A 20,320-nucleotide genomic window follows, 5' to 3' on the forward strand; every position below is an offset into this window, starting at 1 on the left:
CAGAAGTACTACAGCAGAGAATTCAAGAAGTTTGATGTGTTTGGAGAATCTGTCTTGACAGAAACTTCAGAAGGATTCAATTATTTGCTGGTTCGATTGGTTTGTAACCCTAAGTTTTCTTGTTTATAACTGTTGTTTTTAAAAATCTTGTTTAAAAAAATGTGTCAAGTGATACCCACCAATTAGAGTTTGGGCTCTGGCCAAGTTCTGACTCTATTTGGATGGAGTGATTGACAATCAACCCAGATGTTTTCTGCATCAAAAAGTATTCAAGTCCTTTTGACTTGGCAATCTGACCATCCATGAGAGCTGAGCCATTTTCAGAGGGAGTTGGGAGAAGCATGAATCCGGACATGATTTCTCCAATTCTCTGTCATTTTAAGGTTTATCAGCTGTCGCAGAATCTGGGATGAGAGTTCAGTGTTGTAGTGTTTAGAAATTGTCTAATCTTGTATGTGTTGTTGATTGTATTGTCTGAATTTATTCCTAATTACTGTTATCTTACATTTCTCTATGCAACATTGCAAAATAGAACCAGGACCCATTCTTCACCTCCAGGATTTTTGAGAAAATCCTTCAGTCCCTGTGGGGATGCGGGATTTGTTTGTCTTTTGACAGGTGCAAAGTCCAAGTCAATTTCAATGAAGAATGTGAAACTCTATTAAGAGCAAGAAAACATTGACCATTCGACAAGCAGAGAAAACAGACAGATGTAGACTGTGCAGAGATTCCAACCTTGTGCTTCACCCACAGAAGATTGTGGACTTTGGGCTTTTTCATGGGTGTGGGAATCAGTGATATAGAGTTTTTGTAAGATGATAGTTTTTTACATTCTAATGGGACTTGTAATTCTTCTGCTCCTTTTGGCCATGCATTTTTTCAGTGCATGCAGCAGGCCTTGAATGAGGCTGCCAAAGAGGTGTTTTTGTGGCAAAGAGAAGGGGGAGATGTCGGAACCCAAGACATCTCTCTGGATGCCCTGGATGTCTCAAAGCCCTGGCAGGGGCTCAGAGACCCTGGCAGGAAGCCAAAGACACCTGGAAATTCGATCTTAATTCATGGAGCAAATTGCCAACCTGATATGAAGAATTACAGGTCAGAAAAGTTTAAGTAGCATAGTAGTAGGAATCACAGGGTGAAGGGAAAAATTTTGGAGCACTGTACAGGGGGGTTTTGAACCTTGTACAGGGGGGTTTGGAATTCTGTACATGGGGTCAGGAATCCCAAGATGGAGGGATTTGGGCGTGCCCTGTCCTTCTTTCTTCTCCTTGGCATCCATGTTCAGGATGATGTTGGCATGTATGGATTGGTTCATGGTGAAGGTACACTTGCCAACAAGGGTGAAAAGTATTGGAAATTGAAGGTAAATATCTTATACGTAGTTTTTACTATAAAAGAGACAACTGCCCCGTGGGCGGGAGAGAGTGCCCTTGGCTGTCTTGCTGATCAGACCTCGGCTGGACAGACAGAAAAACTTTGTAGATAAGGAACAATAAACTCAACTGAAGACCAAAAACAAGAGTCCAGACTCCTTCTTCGAGAGCGCTGCCTGCCCAGAACCACCTTTTCCCGTGTTGGGGCAGAGACAAGTAACAGCCGACCCCGACAGCCACACAGGATGAAGAAAGCCACAACTTGCAGCCAAAACGGAGGTGTATCATTAACATACGAAGTAAACCTAGCCTGTACAGGACATGGGCACTCCTGATGGCATGAATGAGAAAATGCCCAGCGATGATGGCCCATGTAGATGTCCACCTCAGATAGACAGGACCATCAAGGACATACATCTGAATGAAGGATTCCGGGAACTGGGAACAGATACACATCATTCCCTGGACGAGGCTTTGTCCAGCGCAGGACAGAGAATAGATACTACATGAATATGAAGAACTCCAGGAGGGGACAATGGGACTCCACCATGGGCAAGAAAAAGAGTATAAAAATTGAACTCTACCAGGAGACATTGGTGAACAGGGGGATTTGGTGCGATAGAGGCCGGATCATAGTTCACCCGCTCCGATCCCGGGGTCGGTGCTGCTTTTTGATTGTTGGCGGTCAGGACTGTATATCGGTCACAAATAAATTTATTTTTATTTTTGATTAAATTGGCCGGATCAGTTTTTACCTATAACATCTAGGACAGGTAAAAAAGAAGGCGTGCACATGTGCCCCTTGCATGGGGCAGTTGGGAATAGAAAAGCTTGTTGCTTAGGGGGGGTGCAGCATGGCAACACCCGATCTCCAATCAAGTTACAAGAAAGTAGTTTCCACCGATAAATGGCAAAGAAAAGCTGACCGACAGACTTTGGGAGGGGCCAGGGCTGGCTGATGCAACCCCCAGGTGTATAAATGACTGAGCATCCGTGTTGAAGACAAACTGGCCACGTGGTATGCACAAGGGGCAGTTCCCAGCGCTGCAGCTTCATCCTTATGTAGTCCTTTGTTGTATTTTTGTTAAGGTTTAATAAACCTTTTTAAATTTTCAAAGTGAGCAGTTGTCTCTCACACTTTTCTTCCAGCGGAGAAGTTCAAATTTCCAGAGCTTTAGAGACCTTGACCTGCATGTGATTGGTTCACCTGTGTTCAGCTGTCCTGGCGGCTGTCTTTGAAAAACAGAGTTCACTCTTTTGAATTTTTAAAAGTTTAATAAAGGATAAAAGAAGAACAATATTTCCAGCACAGGGGTGCTTTTGGCAAATGGCCAAAGAGCACCAAAATAGCTTAAAATCATGTTATCTTTATATGGTTACATTTGTGGGGTAACATGCACATTCATTAGCTTATACATTATTCAAACATTCTTGAGAGCTTTTGATGTTTCAGGGACTCCTTGTGTTTAGATTTCCCATCCTGACTTATCTGCATGACATCCTTAGATCAAGTAAAAAAAAATTATTCCTTCCTGTTAGGAATATGGTTAGTAATTCGTGGAAATAAATTATGTATAAAAATATATGTATATAAAATAAACTGTGGAGGGGGCGGGGGAGAATCCCTTTTCCTCAGGATGGGAAAAACCTAAGCCGGATGGTGAAACCACGAAACCGGCAGCTGGACACTGCGACATTTGCATTCGAAGGGAGCCTCAGCTACACAGGAGATGGGCAATCACGAAGGCATGCGCCCAGGGACACCCAGGAGATGATGGCCAGACAAGATGAACATCTGAGATAACCAGGGCCATCAGCACCCTGCGGACTGAATGCCAGATTCCAGGAATCAGGGAAGCACATCGCTAAATTCCCGGACGAAAGCTTTGTGCAGCTTGAGCCGAAGAAAAGACCGAACATTAATATGAAAACTTCGAACAAGAAACAAAGGATCTATGCGGCGGGCAGAATAAAACGTATAAGAACCATGGACTGGGGACAGTCGGTGTGGACGTGGAGTTATTGGTCTAGCCAGTCCAATCTCAAGTTCACCTGTAATCACCGACCGGGGGTGTTACGCTGGCCTATTTGATTGGTGGCGGTTGGGGCTGTATTATGGTCGCGTAATAAATTTTATTTTTAATTTTTTTTAATTAAAATTGGCTATTTTTCATTTTTCATTTATAACACTTCCGGTGGTTTCATCTCCCTTGTTTCACACTTTTCTGATAAGAGGAGTTAACGAGCTCTTCCCTAGTCTTCTCCGGTACTCTGTCTTGTGTCACTGTTATCACTTGTGTGAAAAACAGAATTCACTGCTTAGAGTTTTTAAAAGTTTTATAATAATTATAGTAATAGGATAAAGGATAATATTTCCAGCTCTGGGGTGCTCGTGGTGGACAGCCAAAAAGCACGCTGGTAGATATATACAGTGTTTTCTTTAAACTGTTATATTGCTGAGGTACATGCATATTCATGTGTTTCATACATTATTCAAACATTCTTGCAAAATTTCTGATGTTTTGGGAACTCCTTTGTTTGGCTTCTTCACACTCCAACTTATCTGCATGACATCCTGTGTGTCAGGTCAATATATTTTATTTTTTCTTGTGTCTCCATCATTCTGTTTCATACCTTCTGATAAGGATTTAGTATGTCCTCCTTGAATTTAACATGGTATTCTCTAATTGTCCTCTGGTGCTCTGGTTTGTGTCACAGTTATCTTATCACTTGGAGAATTCAGTCAAAGGAAAGGGGAACAACATGATCACTTTACACCATATGTTTGGTTACATAGAGGTATTTCAACACCTAGTATTCAGCTAAGACCTATAATATAGCATATTCACCCCACTACTATTTCTATAAACTGTGCAGTACCTATTTAAACTTACAGATTTTGTTATACTAACAAACAGCTAAATAAAGGTATACATGATATTGTATCTGAATACATATGATTAATGCAAAAACTAAAATATATAAATGTGAAAGCCAATATCATATTGCAGTTCTCTCTTTTTTTTTAACACTGGAGATTACTGGCAAATAGATTTTGTGTAGTTACCATGCAAAGAGGTGAGAGGGATAACGGATTTGTCTTTACAAACAAGCTGTGGTTCTGCTGGTAGATAAAACTAGCACTGAGACATAAAAGAAACAATGGGAAGGACTCCGCTAACTGATTAATGGAAAAAAGATATTTGCCTTTACAAACAAACTTTAGGTTTGCTGATAAATGAAATTGGATATTGAAAGATGAAAGAAACAATGGGGGAAACCCCTAAATTCCATAAGAATTAAAAATTAAAAAGGAGGGTTATACATTAGAGGGAAATCTTTGGTATCAGGCATTTTGAGAAGTCTGTACCTCTCAAGTACCTCAGCCAATGGGGAAAGAGAGAAGGGAAATGTGGCTGGGAAATAAGGGTAAAAAGGAGGCTGTGTTCTCCAAAATTTGAGACACCCCAGAGGAATGCCCCATGGCCTCTCCCTTTATATGAATAAAGTAAAAAGGACTCCTCTGTCTCCTTTTTGGACATAAACCTCTGGTGTTTGTGGATTAATTTTCCTGACAGAGGGATACCAGTACATGCTGGTATTAGTTGACTCCTTCAGTGGATGGCTGGAAGCTTACCCCTGTGGCACTTACACAGCCAAGGAAGTGGTGAAAGTTTTGCTCAATCATATAATACCAAGGTTCAGGGTTCCCTTGAGGATGCCATCAGATAGGGGACCAAACTTTGTTGTAACAGTGGTTAAGGAAGTTAGCTGGATTTTGGGAATTTCTTGGGATCTGCATACACCTTATAGATCCCAAGTGAGTGGTAAAGTTGAACATAAGAATGGAACTTGCAAAACCCAAATTAGCAAAATTTGTCAGGAAACATCCATGACATGGCTTCAGGCCTTGCCTATAGCTTGACTGAAAATCCGCATGCAACCAAGGTGGAGGGATAACATCAGTCCCTATGAAATACTCTATGGCAGACCATATCAGATTCCACATATTCCAGGTGAATTTCACAGGAAGGGGAAACTTGATTTACAGAGATATCTAATGGCTTTAGGTTCCACTTTGCAGAAGCTCCAGACTTACATCGTGCTATTGATTTGCAGAAAAAATAACTAACTCCACACCTTTTAAAAGTTGTAAAGCCGGTATGTTTATTACAGCATTGGAAGCAGTCGGAAGCATGTGGAGATCAGTCCCCCCAAAGGACATGCGCACCCCTGAGAATTCCTGAACCTTTTTTATCCCCCTTACTTGTGCATGTGCATAGAGTTTCACAATAAGTTCATGCATATTCATTTTACTGGTTTCGCTTTACAACTTGCAACTAGTCCTTATCAGTCCTTGTACAGAGAACTCCCTGGTCACCCTGTCCATCTTTTGCAGCCTCAGCTTTGGCTCTTGTCTTTGTTTCAAAGTTCAAGGGGTCCCTCATATCTTCCTTTTAGCTTGGAAGTTCACATTCTTTTTCCTTGGCTGAGGCAGTTTTGGGAGCAGGGGCTTTTTACGAGAACAGGCAGACTTGAACACAGCAGAATTAACAGACTAAACAAGTTAAAACAGCATATTTAATCTATGCAAGCAAGCTACAGACTTAACAATTCAAAACATGTTTCACCTAAATCCGAAATGGATTTCTACCCTGTTAAATTTCCACTCTGTTTCACTATCCAGACCTATAGGACTGGACACACCTGCACATCTGTTCCAGCCTGGAGACTGGCTCTATGTCAAGTGGTGGGACAGTGATCCTCTGGAAGCCAAGTGGAGAGGACCATTTCAAGTCCAGCTGACCACCCTCACCACAGTCAAAGTCGCTGGCAAAGGACCCTGGATTTACTACTCCAGAGTTAAGAAAGCTTCTGCTCCTGAAACAACTGGAAAACCAGATTGATGCAAACGAAAATATATTTTAAATTATTCCTCTTCTGTGCCTAAAGAATTGTTCATAATAATCATTACGCTTCTTTGCATGATACTCAACTGTGCAAGACATTGCTACTGTTAGATATTTATTACTGCTTATTATTGTTTATCATTATTATTATTATTGTTAGCTATATACTACTGTTAGATATTTATCTATTGTTAGATATTTAATGTTAGATATTTACTGGTATCAGATATGTTTATTGCTATGCATTTATTTAGATATTTACTACTGTTAGATGTTTATTATTGTTAGTTATTTTCTATTGTTAGATACTTATCTGTCATTAAATAGCTATTGATAGCAGATATTTAGAATAGAGACTCAACAAGGTAGAGGCCTTTGTCAAGCCTCTGAAGGGGGGAAATGATGCCTTAAGTTTTAGCTTTTACATTTTTCAGATTCTGTGCTGCCTAGGTGTGTAGCTCTGAGCTTCATATTAAGAGTTAGTAAGCTCTCTTCACAGGGTAGGTAGACAAAACTATCCTTTTCCAGTTTGAGAACAAGGACAACTGCTACAAGCTTCAGGCCCAAAACCATAAACAACTGGGAACTGAAGAGACAAAAACAAGAAGGATGAAACTTCACAACCTGAAGCTATAAGTGGACAATTAAACAAAATATGCAAATGGACCAAAACCTATAAAAGTGTGAAACCTTGCGACCGATCATCCATTTTGTGACCATTTTGGGTCCAGCTTGGGTGTAGCCCTGGCCAGGCCTTTGTTCTGCCCAAGGTGTATCCTTTTAAGGCCTTTTAATAAATACTTAATTTATTCTCTTAGCTCTGTATAGACTCTGTTCCAGGTCAGCTTTTTAAGGCATCAGCCTTCACATGCCTTTTGCAGCTGCAGTGTCCATGGAGCTCTGGTCTCTGTGGTTTTCTAAACCCTTGCCCTAAGCATAACTCAAACACCATCCTTTACCCTCACCCTAACCCTAACTCTAACCCTAACCCTAACTGTAGGCAGAGCAGTACAAGCTGCATAAGAGAGAGGCTGATCGCAAGGAGAAAGTGTTTGGAGAGAGCAATGTCAAGGCAGTGCTGTGCTGGCCTTGGCATGCCTTTTGCCAGGTCAGTTTCCCTGGAACTCTGGGCTTTGTGTTTTTCTCATTGCTAAGCCAAAGCATAACCCCAAACCTAGGTGTAACCCTAAAACTTGGCAGATCAGCAAAGGCTGCATGGAAGTGAGGCTGATGGAAAGGAGAAAACTGTGGATGGGGAAATGCTGGGGCAGCGCCATGCTGCTCTTGGCATGCATTTAACAGCTACAAAATCCCTGGAGCTCTGGGATTTGTGATTTTCTAAACCCTTGCCCTAAACATAACCCTAACACGAGCCCTAACCCTAACCCTGACAGTAACCCTAACCCTAACCATAACCCTACCCTAGGCAGAGCAGGAAAAGGGGCAAGTGAATGAGGCAGGTGGCTGCAGAAACGTTGTAAAGGAGCAATGTTGCGACAACAGTATGATGGCCTTGCCATGCATTTGGCAGCTGGAGTGTCCCTGGAGCTCCGGGCTTTTTGGTTTTCTCAACGTTAACCCTAAGAGTAACCCTAACATGAGCCCTAACCCTAATGGTAACCCTGGCCCTAACCTGAACCCTAACCGTAGGCAGAGCAGTAAAAGGTGAAAGGGAGTGAGGCTGGTGGCAGGAGAAATGCTGTGTGAAAGAAAAGTAGGGGAAGCATTGTGCTGGCACTAGCATGCCTTTTCTCAACGCTAACCCTAAGGTAAGACCAACCCTAGGCAGAGCAGTTAAAGACGCATGGGAGTGAGCCTGATGGAAAGGAGAAAAGTGTGGAGGAAGCAATGTTCTGGCAACACCACACTGGCCTTGGCATGCCTTTTGCTTCTCCAGCATCCCTGGAGCACAGGGCTTTGTGATTTTCTAAACCCTTACCCTAAGCATAACCTTAACACCAGCTCTAACCTGAACCCCTACCCTAACAGTAACCCTGACCCTAACCAGAACCACTGGCAGCTGCAGTGTCCCTGGAGCTCTGGGCCTTATGGTTTTCTCAATGCTAACCCTAAGTGTAACCCTAACGCTAGGTAAGAGCACTAAAAGGCCGCATGGGAGTGAAGCTGATGGGAAGGAGAAAAGAGCAGCGGGAGCAATGCTGGGGCAATGCCGTGCTGGCCTTGTCATGCCTTCTGCTGCTGCAGTGTCTCTGGAGCTCTGGACTTTGTGGTTTTCTCAACACTGACCCTAAGCATAACCTGAACACCAGTTCTAACCCTTACCCTAAACCTAATGGAAACTCTGACACTAACGCTAACCATAACCCTAGCCTTTGGTGTAGCAGTAAAGGGTGCATGGGAGTAAGGCTGATGGCATGAAGAAAAGTGTGGAGGGAGCAATGTTGGGGCAGCACCGTGCTGGCCCTGGCATGCCTTTTGCAGCTTCAGTGTCCCTGGAGCTCTGGTCTTTGTGGTTTTCTCAACCCTATGCCTAACCCTAACACCAGCCCTAATGCCGACCCAAATCCTTAACCTAATGGCAACCCTGGCCCAATCCTGAACCCTAACTTTGTCAGAGCAGTGAAAGTTGCAAGGAAGTGAGCCTGGTTGGCAGGACAAAAGTTTGAGGGAGCAATGTTGGGGCAGCACCATGCTGGCCTTGGCATGCCTTTTGCAACTACAGAATCCCTGGAGCTCTGAACTTTTTAGTTTTCTCAAGGCTCATCCTAAGAGTAACTCTAACCCTAGGCAGAAAAGTAAAAGCCGCATGGGTGTGAGGCTGATGGCAAGGAGAAAAGTGTGGAGGTAGCAATGTTGGGGCAATAGCATGGCTGCCTTGGCCTGCTTTTTGCATGCCCATTCTCCAAGGAGCTCTGGGCTTTCTGATTTTCTTAACCCACATGTCCTGGGGTGGTGCCATACTCGAAGTGTAACCCCAACTGGAGGCAGAGTAGTAAAGGCTACATGGGACTGAGGCTGATGGCAAGGAGAAAAGTGCATAAAGAGCAATGTTGGAGCAGTACCATGGTGTCTAGGTTTGAAAAGACAGGTGTCTGTTAAAGAAGGCAGGAGCCTCTCTTGAAATGGAAAATGTAAACTCCCACCCTCCGAATTATTATAATTGTGAAATTAATTAATTAGTGTAACCCTAGGAAAAGTGGGGAGGGAGCTATGTTGGGGCAGCGTCATGGCTACATTGGCACATGATCAGAAACAGTGATTCTAACCCAAAGGATAACCCTACCCTTAGGCCTAGCAGTAAATAACTAATGGGGGCAAGTCTCGAGGGAAAAAAAAATTGGAGGGAACAATGCTGAGGCTGCGCCCTGCTGGGCTTGCCATGCCTTTTGAAGCTGCAGTGTGCCTGGAGCACTATGCTTTTTGGTTTAATCAATCCTAAACTTAAGCACAACATGAAAACCAGCCTTAACCCTAACTCTGCTGCCAAACCTGACCCAAACTCAAACCCTACCTCTAAATCTTAACCCTAACCCAAAACCTGACCCTAAACCAAACCCTAACCTAAAACTAAGCCTAAACATAAACAAACAAACAAACAAAAAAATCCCTATCCCTAACCCTGACCCGGGCCGGAACCCAACCCTAGCCCAAACCCCAAACCTAAACCTAAATCTAATGCTATACCAAACTGTTATGAGTAGAAAAAGTTGTCCATTTTTGTAAAAGTTGCAGAGTTAACAGGTTAAATCAATTGCTGCTAAGTTGGAGTTTTAACTACTTGTTGTTAATAGTTTCATGTTGTGATCACCTGTTGTTAATAGTTTTTCTTTAATTACCTGTTGCTGATAGTTAGAAATCCCTCTTCCTCAGGTATCACCCCTGCTGCTTCCTGGAAAATGGCACCCAGGACTGTGAGGAGGAAGTGACATCGGGGCTGGTATGCAAATGTGGAAGCAGCTCACCAAGTCTAGCAAGAAAAACCCCTAAAACAATGAGCCACCATGGAATTAAAAGAGCTAAGTGATGTCTAGAGGTGAGCAACTGAATCCAGAGTCTGCTAAGATCTTTTTTACCTTTCACCCTAACCTAAAAAGATGTCAGCTAGAAAGAGCACCTCACATGTCAAACTGAAAAACCAGAATCTCCTGGTGCTCTCATGAGGACTGAAGCCCCAGCTCTGCCTGCACACCAGTGGACACAGCTGCACTCCTCCTCCTCCGGGCCACTCCTGGGAGCAGCGGCGGCATGCGTGCGACCCGTCAGGTCCCCACCCAAGCTGATTTTTAATAAAGGCATTAAAAAAAGGAGAAAGATCTCCTGCCCATTTATTTCAAAACAATAACCCTAACCCTAAGACTAAGCCCAACCCTAACGCTAATCCAAATGCTAAACCGTCATCTTACCCTAGCCTTAACCCTAAACCCTCAACCTAACCCTAACCATAAATCCGAACCCAAACCTTAAACCTAACTGATCCCTAAAGCTAAAGCCTAACTGTCGGGGTTGGCTGTTACTTGTCTCTGCCCCAACATGGGAAAAGGTGGTTCTGGGCAGGCCACGCTTTGAAGAAGGAGTTTGGACTCTTGCTTTTTGGTCTTCAGTTGAGTTTATTGTTTCTTATCTACAAAGTTTTTCTGTCTGTCTAGCTGAGGTCTGATCAGCAAGACAGCCAAGGGCACTCTCTCCCGCCCACGGGGCAGTTGTCTCTTTTATAGTAAAAACTACGTATAAGATATTTACCTTCAATTTCCAATACTTTTCACCTTTGTTGGCAAGTGCACCTTCACCATGAACCAATCCACACATGCCAACATCATCCTGAACATGGATGCCAAGGAGAAGAAAGAAGAAGGACAGGGCATGCCCAAATCCCTCCATCTTGGGACTCCTGACCCCCATGTACAGGATTCCAAACCCCCCTGTACAGTGCTCCAAAATTTTTCTCTTCACCCTGTGATTGCTACTACTATGCTACTTAAACTTTTGTGGCCTGTAATTCTTTATATAAGGTTGGCAATTTGCTCCATGAATTAAGATCGAATTTCCAGGTGTCTTTGGCTTCCTGCCAGGGTCTCTGAGCCCCTGTCAGGGTTTTGAGACATCCAGGGCATCCAGAGAGATGTCTTGGGTTCCGACACCTAACCCCAATTATAAACCTAACTGTAACCCTAACCCTGACCCTGGCCCTCACCCCTATCCTGACTCAAACCCTAAGTCTAACACTAAGCCTAAGCCTAGCCTAACCCCTAACCCTAACCCTGACCCGGACCCTGACCCTAAACCAAATTAGAAAAAAAGTCTTCCGATACAAGCAAACCCTAACCCTATCCCTTACCTGTACCTTAACTATAACCCTAATATGGCATCCTGAAAAAAAGTCCTCTGATACAAACAAACCCTAACCCTAACCTGTACCCTAACCCTGAGTGCTTTCGGAACAGTTTTTATGATACTTCTCCCTGAAATGTGTTATTTCCCTCATTTAATGCAATTTGCTTCTCTACGTATGTCTACAGTGTTTTAGAAACTTAGGAGAAAATAGGACTTTGTACAACTTATCAATTATTTTCTTCAAATTCAAACAAAACCTCTGTATTACTCTTGAAGCCTGTTTCTGTGCAAGTACTTTTTCCTAAGAGTTACTCTGTGTTACTGCCAAAGCATCACTCTACACTAGGTAACAAAGAAAGGTGCTAACCCCAGCAAAGGTATATAGAGAACATTGTTTTACGCTAATGGTGTGTTTTCTGGCCCATCGCAAAAACACCCCAGCACTGGATATTTGCCCCTTTTTATTCCTTATTAAACTTTTAAAAGTTATAAAGAGTGAACTTTGTTTTTCACACCACTGTCCCCATGTTCCCTCGGGGCACAAAGAGCAGGTGGTGTCCCCGGCGGTGCCTCCTGAGCACAGCGCTCTGGGTGAAGCTCTCCTCGCAGATCAGCGGGTCCTGCCCGTGGCCTCCCTCGCCCCGCGCAGGCCCCTTGCCCTGGGCCCCAAGCCCCCATGGCCCCTTCAGTGCCCTCAGGGCACTGTCCCAGCATGGGTATGCTGGTGCTTGATGAGGTTGGAGCTCCAGGAGAAGCTCTTGCCACACTCGCCACAGGTGCTTGACTGCTTGCTCGTGTGCGTGCACTGGTGCCACAGTAGCTTGGACCAGTGGCTGAAGCTCTTGCCGCACTTGTTGCAGATGAAGGCGCACTGGTGGCCCCTGCCCCACTGCCTCCCACCCTCCTTGGAGTCCCCCGGGGCCAGGCAGGGGGCAGAGGGGGCTCTGTGGGATCACAGTGCAGATGATCTTGTGCAGCAGCACCTCGGCCTCGCCGTGGCTCATGATGTCGTCGTCTGGGGGGGCATGGGGAGGAGGTGAGAGAACAAAAGGGGCTGGACCCTGACCCAAATGTTTATTGTACCCCTAAAACAGGCTGGGCCCCCTCCCTGAATGCTCATTGCGCCCTAAAAAGGTGCCTGGAGACTCCCAAATTTGCCTGGAGCCTTGTCATGGTTTGACCCTGGCACAATGCCAGTGCCCCCATGAAAGGTATATTTCCAAAATGGTTACTGTGAGATGTGACCCAGAAACAGAACAAAGCAGGCTCCAACTTGGGAATGGAGGGAAAAGACAACATTTTATTAATCTACAACATAGAAACAAAAAGGGGGGGGGGGGAAAGAAAAAAACACACACAACAATCCACAACGGAACACCTCCAAAACACTCCTCCTCCCCCCACCCCTCTAACATGCAACCCCCTCTAACACTGAATTCTCAATCCAATACCATCCTTCACACAACCTCCCCCCAGTTCATCAGGAGAGAGGAGTCTCCCTCTTGCACTGATCCCCTGTCCATGGATCCAAACTGCTTCTTAGGTCCTTTTAAGAATGCCTTGCCCAGTTCCAAGAAGTGGCAGCGTCTCACCATTTGGGACACCTGTCCCTCCCATATTTACTCCCCTGGGGCCGACGGGCCTCATGAACAGAGATCCTTCTCCGCTGAAGGCAGAGGGCTCCACCACACCCTCCTCATCAGTCTCTGTTCCCTCTACTTCTTCTCACAACAGCTTTGTCACTCCTGGCTTCCGGCCAACCGCCTCCCCCAAGGTGCAGTCTCTACATCACAGGAAGAAATTGGTTCCGTCCCATGGCCATGTAAGAGAAAAGTCCAGCCAAAGCCACTCCAATAATCTCCTCCATCTAGGGCACTTCTCATCTGCTGGCATTTCTTCACCTACTCTAGCCTTCTTCTCATTTGCCCATCCTCCGTCTCCTCTCAACTCTCAGCTGGGGAGGATCAGTGTTTTTTACAGCTTCCATTGTCTCAGTACCAACGGGGTTAAAACCTCAGCTGCGGTCTGCCAGCATCTGGGCACCTTGCCCCCCCCACTTCTTCTCCTGGCCATGGTGCCAGGCACAAGATATCAAATTTCAAGCCAGCACAGACTCTCTATCACTCCCTCCCAGAGGGGGGCTGCCTGAAACATCCCAGATCTCCTCCACCCCTGCACCTTGCAGGGCTCCAGCCTCCCTTCCCACAGGCCACATGGCTTTCCCCTCCCCCACCCAGATGCATCTGGGCAGGGGAGTAGGTCAGATCGACTCACCTACCCGACTCAAAAGAGAGAGTCCCTCTGGGAATCTTCTGCTTTTAACCCCTGTGTGTTCTCAGAGGTGTATCCAGGTTCCCAGTGACTACACCAGGTGCCAATTTTCAAATCTGGCCTCTGATTGGTTTGACCATAACTTTCCCAGAAACTCACTTCCTGGTGAAACCACGACAAGCTTCCTCAAAATGTTTGTTGTGACCCAAAAGAGGCTGGGACCCCTCCCCAAATGTTCCTTGTGACCCAAAAAGGGGATGGGCCTTCTCCCCAAATATTTATTGAGCCTCAGAAAGGAGTTGGACCCCTCACCCGAATGTTCATTGTGACCCAAAAAGGGCTGCACCCCTGACCAAATATTCATTGTGCCTCAAAAAGGGGCTGGACCCTCTCCCCAAATGTTCACTGTGCCCCAAAAAGGGGCTGTGTCCCCTCCTGGAGTGTCTGGAGCCCCCCAAAAGTACCTGAAGGCCCCCAAAATTCCCCATACCCCCTTCTTGGGGGGTCTGGAACCCCCTCAAGAGTGTTTTGAGCCCCCCTCAAATGCCTCTACCCCCCTCCAGTGGTGTCTGGAGACCCCCAAAAATGCCTTGAACCCCTCCCAAATGCCTCTACACCCTTCTTGGTCCATCTGGAGCCCCCCCCCCCCCAGATTTGCCTGCAGGCCCCCAGAAGTGCCCATATCCCCCTCCAGGGATGTCTGGATCCCCCCCAAATTGCCTGTACTGCCTTTCAGGGTTACCTGGAGCCCTGCAATCTCCCCCCTCCCCTTTTGGGGTCTCCCCCTCACCAATGAAGACCCTCCAGACCATGTCCCCCTCATCTGAGTCCTGCAACTCTACCACATCTGGCTCGTCCTGCACCATGGGGGCTCCTGGGGGGGCTGCAGCATCAAGGGGGGCCCTGAGCACCCCAAAACCTCTTGGGACCCCCCCGAGCTGCAGAAACTCACAACCCCACCCCAATTCCAAGGAATTGTTTGCATCTTGGTTCCTGTCGTGCCCCCCAAATTTCTCAGTGTGACTCTAAAATCCTCTCTGTCACCCCAAATCTCTCTGGGTGACCCCAAATCCCTTTTTGCCCCCTCAATTTCCCCGTACCCCCCCAATCCTTCTGTGTTACCTCCCCAAACCCTTCAGGGTGATCCCAAATCCCCTCATGCTTCCCTAAGTCTCATCCCTCCAAAAACCTCACAACCTTCAACCCATCTGTTCCCCCCAAAATCTGTGTCACCCCAAATCTTTTCGTTCCCCCAAATCCTTCAGTGTAACCTCAAACTCCTCCATGTGATCCCAAATCCCTCTGTTCCCCCTCAAATATCCCTGTTCCTCCTAAAATCCCTTTGTGTCCCCCCAAATTCTTCAGTGTGATCCCCAAATTACCCTGTACTCCCCAATTCCCCCCCCACCTGCTCTTTGGGGGTCTCAGGGGGTTCCACAGGTGCTCCAGACTCAGCCCCCAAAATCTGGGGAGGGGGAAAATGGAGGGATGCAGATGAGGGTCTGCTTATTATTGCAACAGACTGCCATGCCTCAAAAGAAGCAAAGCAAAAAAAACCGCTTGACTTTGAGATGCTGCAAAGGATGGCACTACTCTAATCAGTGTCACTCTAAATATGCTATTGAGGGCAAACCAATCTTGGGAAACTTGAATCAGAGCACGGGACGACAACGTGCTCAGACACAAATCCCTCAGCTGAACTATGCAGCAGGAGTGCTGCTGCCTTACAGCCAGCGACCAGCTGCAGTGCTGGGTTGGACCTAGCAGCAGCCTGAGTGGTCACTATTTTAGATTACTCTGTCCATCTCATCCTCAGGGGAGTTAATGGACCTTTAGGGCAGGGATGGAGTGCATTGCTTTTGGGGCGTTCTTCAACCACTTTAAAAGGATTGTTTGTGCTCCCAGGAGTAATAGATGCAGACTTTTTAGGAGAAATCAAAATCATGGTCTGGACTCCCTTCCCCCCATGTACTGTATCCCAGGGTTCTAAAATTGCCTAATTATTTTTTTTTACAATGCCAATGTCTACTAACACAGTGCAAAAATGAGGGGGGGGGGGAGGGTTTTGGGGCCACAGGAGCACCTCACATTTTCTGGACTCAGCAGTTAACCGTTTAATGTTCCACTTGGAAATGCAAGCTGTCATAGGAAGGACAGCTTGTCACACTCACAGACCTTATTGATATGGGACCTGATGTGATGGTTATTTCACAAGTCAAGTGGTCCCCCAGATAGCCACTTACTGCAGTTCCCCATGCACTCACTGGTATTGGGGGGAGCAGTATTAGCTTTCAAAGCAAGGATTTTATCCAAATTGTAGGTCCTGAAGGACACACTGCTACCACTAAGCTTTTTGTTATACAAATTCCCATGGTTTTATGGGGCTGTGACATGCTGTCAAAGATAGGAGTCAGAACTGGGTCTGATTTTTCATAGGGGTCATTGATTTGCACACTACCCTGAAACTGACCTGGAAAACTAACAAACCCATATGGGTAGATCAGTGGCCCCTGCAAGTTGAAAAATTGCATGCCTTACAAAACCTGGTTAATGAACAATTGCAAGCGGGACGTATTGTCCCCTCCACAAGCCCATGGAACTCTCCTGTATTTGTCACTAAGAAAAGAAGTGGTAAATGGTGTTTCCTTCACAATCTCAGAAAAATAAATGCAGTCATGGAAGACATGGGAGCCCTGCAGTCAGGCCTCCCATCACCTACCATGATTCCTCAAAACTGGCACTTAACAATCATTGATTTGAAAGATTGTTTTTTCACAATTCCTCTGCACCCAGAGGATGCACCAAAAATTGCCTTTTCAGTGGCCACTTTAAATATGCAAGAACCTTTGCAAAGATTCCACCATGTGGTTTTACCCTAGGGGATGAAAAACAGCCCCACAATTTGCCAGTGGTTTGTCTCACGCTCCCTTAGCCCAGTACGACAGGCAAAGACTCACATGCTACTATACCACTATATGGATGATATTCTCATTGCAGCTGAAAAACAAGATGACATAAAGGAAACCTTAGCCCTCATCTCAGAAGCTGTAAAATGTGCAGGATTGCAAATAGCTCAGGACAAAATTCAACAAATACCTCCATGGCAGTATTTAGGTTGGCATATTAGATCCCAAACTGTACAGTCACAGTAATTGCAAATTCAAAACAAAATTTCTACATTTCATGAAGCGCAAAAGTTGCTAGGGACCATTAATTTGGTGAGACCCTGTCTTGGTTTGAAAAGACAAGTGTTTGTTAAGGAAAGCAGGACCATCCCCTGAAATGGAAAATGTAAAGTCCCTCCCTCCGAATTATTAAAATTTTGAAATTAAAAGGCTCTCAGGCAATGATATGGGAATAAGAATAACAGTTCTTTACTAGGAAACCCAAAATTACAAATGCAATAGTACAAACAAAAAAACCCTCATTGACAGAGTCAGAATATGACCTGACACCCTGTGGGTCAGGGTGGTGGTAGCAATCCAATTGGAATTGTGGCTGCAGTCCTCCTGGAGTGACAGATGTGGTTCTGTTGAAGCAGTGATCCTGTAGAAGGGTGTAGTTTTCCTCTGAAGGTCTAGTGGTGATTTAGATGGGCCTGATCTTCCTCTGGGAGTCCAGTAGGGAAGACAGCTGCTCCTCTGGGAATCCAGTGGGAAAAGGCTGTCTCTGTTGTTCCAAATGTCTGATTATATCCAGGTAGGAATGCTTGGCTCCTCCCTCTGGGCAAAGCTTCTCACAATGGGATGTTGTAATTTTATCAGTCATGCAGTGAGACTCAATGGCCCATTAACAGAAGATAACTCCCCGGAGGGAGGATTGGTCATGGAAGAGATAAAGAAAACTGCCCAATTAACAGAAGATAAATGTCCCACCTCTAACAGATAAGAATAGAATACCCCTATTTCCAACCTAAAACAGACCCTTACTGGGAATCACAAATTCAGATTTAACTCTTTTTGCATTGTTAAAAGGAGAGTCAGATTTGTCTTCCGCAAGACATTCGAATCATGAAGCACAATTAGCCTTTGCAAAAGGTGACAGATGCTATTGCCCATAGGCAAGCCTCATGATGGGCACCTGATCGTCCATTCTTACTAATCCTTTAAAATCCTTCACGACAATCACATGCCTTGCTGTTCCAATGGGATCCTAATATAGCGGACCCTTTGCTTATCATTGATTGGATTTTTTTGCCTCATCAAATGACAAAGACAATTGTTACTCAACATGAAATATTTGCATAGCTCATTATTAAGGCATGACAGAAATTACAAACGTTGGCAGGCTGTGGTTTTGAACAAATTTGTATACCTGTACTATCTACCTACAATGGCTTTTGCAAACCTCAGAACCTTTTCAGATTGCACTAGCTGATTTTTCAGGTCAGATTACTCTCCATTCACGACCTCATAAGTTGTTAACTACTAACTTTAATATTGTGTTAAAACCCAAGCGCAGTGAAACTCCTTTACAAGCTCTCACAGTATTTACAGATCATTCCAGACGTTCCCATAAATCTGTGTTACTTTGGAGGGATAATGATACTGGTACATGGGCCTCTGATGCAACTGTAATTTCTGGGTCCCCACAAACTGTGGAATTAGCTGCAGTTGTTTGTGCTTTCCAAAAATGGCCTACACTTTTTAATTTAGTAACAGATTCTGCTTATGTTTCAGGTATCGTTGAAAGAGCCAAAGCTGCTGTTCTAAGAGAAGTTTGTAATGTTGATATTTTCCAGTGGTTACAACAATTAATTTTCCTTTTAGATGCCAGACAACATCCTTATTTTGTTATGCATTTTGGTCTCACACACCGTTACCTGGCTTTATAGCAGAAGGAAACTGACAGGCAGGTTTACTTTTACTTTACCTGTCCAGGTTGATTTGCGGAAAAAAAACTCTACAACTTGTAAAAAATTGTAAAGTCAGTATGATTTGTTTCATCACTGGATACATGCTCCCCAAGGACATGCGCACCCCTGAAAATTTCTGAGTCTATTTTATCTCCTAACCTGTTGCATATACATAAAAGACATATGCATCAAACTGTCTTATCAATTTGTATGAGCCTGCACAGTTTTTCAGTCACCAGATTCAGTTTTTCTGTCTGCTTCAGTCCCAAGGCTGGTGGGGCCTCTTCTTACCTTTCTTCAGTTTGGATGCTTGCATTCTTTTTTAAGTAGCCTTGAATCTCCTTTGTTTGCTCTGCAGGCCTTTTTGTGAGCACACAAGTTAACAGACTAAATAAGCAGACTCTAGCTAAATCCAAAATTGGTTTCTACCCCGAGTTAAATTTCTAACTTCCTGTTTCATTTCCCCCTTTTCTAGAAAATGAGTAAATTCTTTTACTTATCACAAATTTTTACGATAATAGGTGTCTCTTAATGCTTTGCTATGTACATTTGATAAGGAGGTTAACACCACAATTTGCTGTAGTATTCTCTAATTTTTTTTAAAGTAGTCATTTAGGGTGTATTTTAGCACACTGAAAGGAACCAGTAGGGTATGGGGGGGATAGAAAATAAAAGGACTCATGAAATTTTCCACACAGTGGTGGCCACTCTATAGGCTTGAAGAGGGGGTCAGGTGGCCCCCAACTGGAACCCTACATTATGAGACTTTGTTACAGCTTATGTTATTTTTGAGACGGGAACAGAAATGGGAAGAGGTGACGTATGCTGACATGTTTTTCTCTCTCCAGAACCACCCTGACTGGCACAGGGATTGTGGACTCAGGGCTCCCTCTGACCCCTTTGTGTTGGCCCTGGAAAAAGATAATGAGGCTAGTAGGGGGAGGCTGAAACGGTGTTGTAGTGCATGCTCCATAAATCAACGCTGCACACACCCAGACAAGGTATACCCAGCTGACTCACTGGAACAAGAGTTGGAGGATCTGTTTGAACCACTCCCTAGAAGGCGGGGGGGGGGGGGGCAGGGAGGGGCAGAAAATTTGGGAACAACCTCAACTCCAGCTCCAGCTCTTATTCCACCTCCCAAGACTTCACCCTCAACTCCAACTCCAGCTTTTGTTCCACCCCCTGACATCCCTATCCAGACTTCAGTTTTTGTTCCACCCCCTAAGACTTCAACCTCAGTTCCAACTCCAGCTCCTGCTCCACCCTCTAATACCTCTGTCCAAACTCCAGCTCATATTCCATCCCCCATTCCAATTAAAGCCACTACTATTTCAACCCCAGCTCCAGCTTTAAACAAAGCTATTTCTATTTCAACTCCAGTTCCGGTTTTAAGCTCAGCTAAATCAACTCCAGCTTCTATTTCAAGTTCAACCCCAGCTTCTACTCTATCCCCCACCTCAACTACTCCTAAATCTTTCCAACTACCCAGCAGCGACAGTGAACAAGAGGAGCCCCCTCCAGAGCATTCGGGACTTGGAAACAAACTAAGAAAATTATACAAGCACCTTTTAGGGAGTCAGTAAGTCCTGAAGGGAAGACAATGTTGGTTAAAATTG

Source organism: Passer domesticus, chromosome W (genome assembly GCF_036417665.1).
Source record: "Passer domesticus isolate bPasDom1 chromosome W, bPasDom1.hap1, whole genome shotgun sequence".
NCBI classification, from domain to species: Eukaryota; Metazoa; Chordata; class Aves; order Passeriformes; family Passeridae; genus Passer; species Passer domesticus.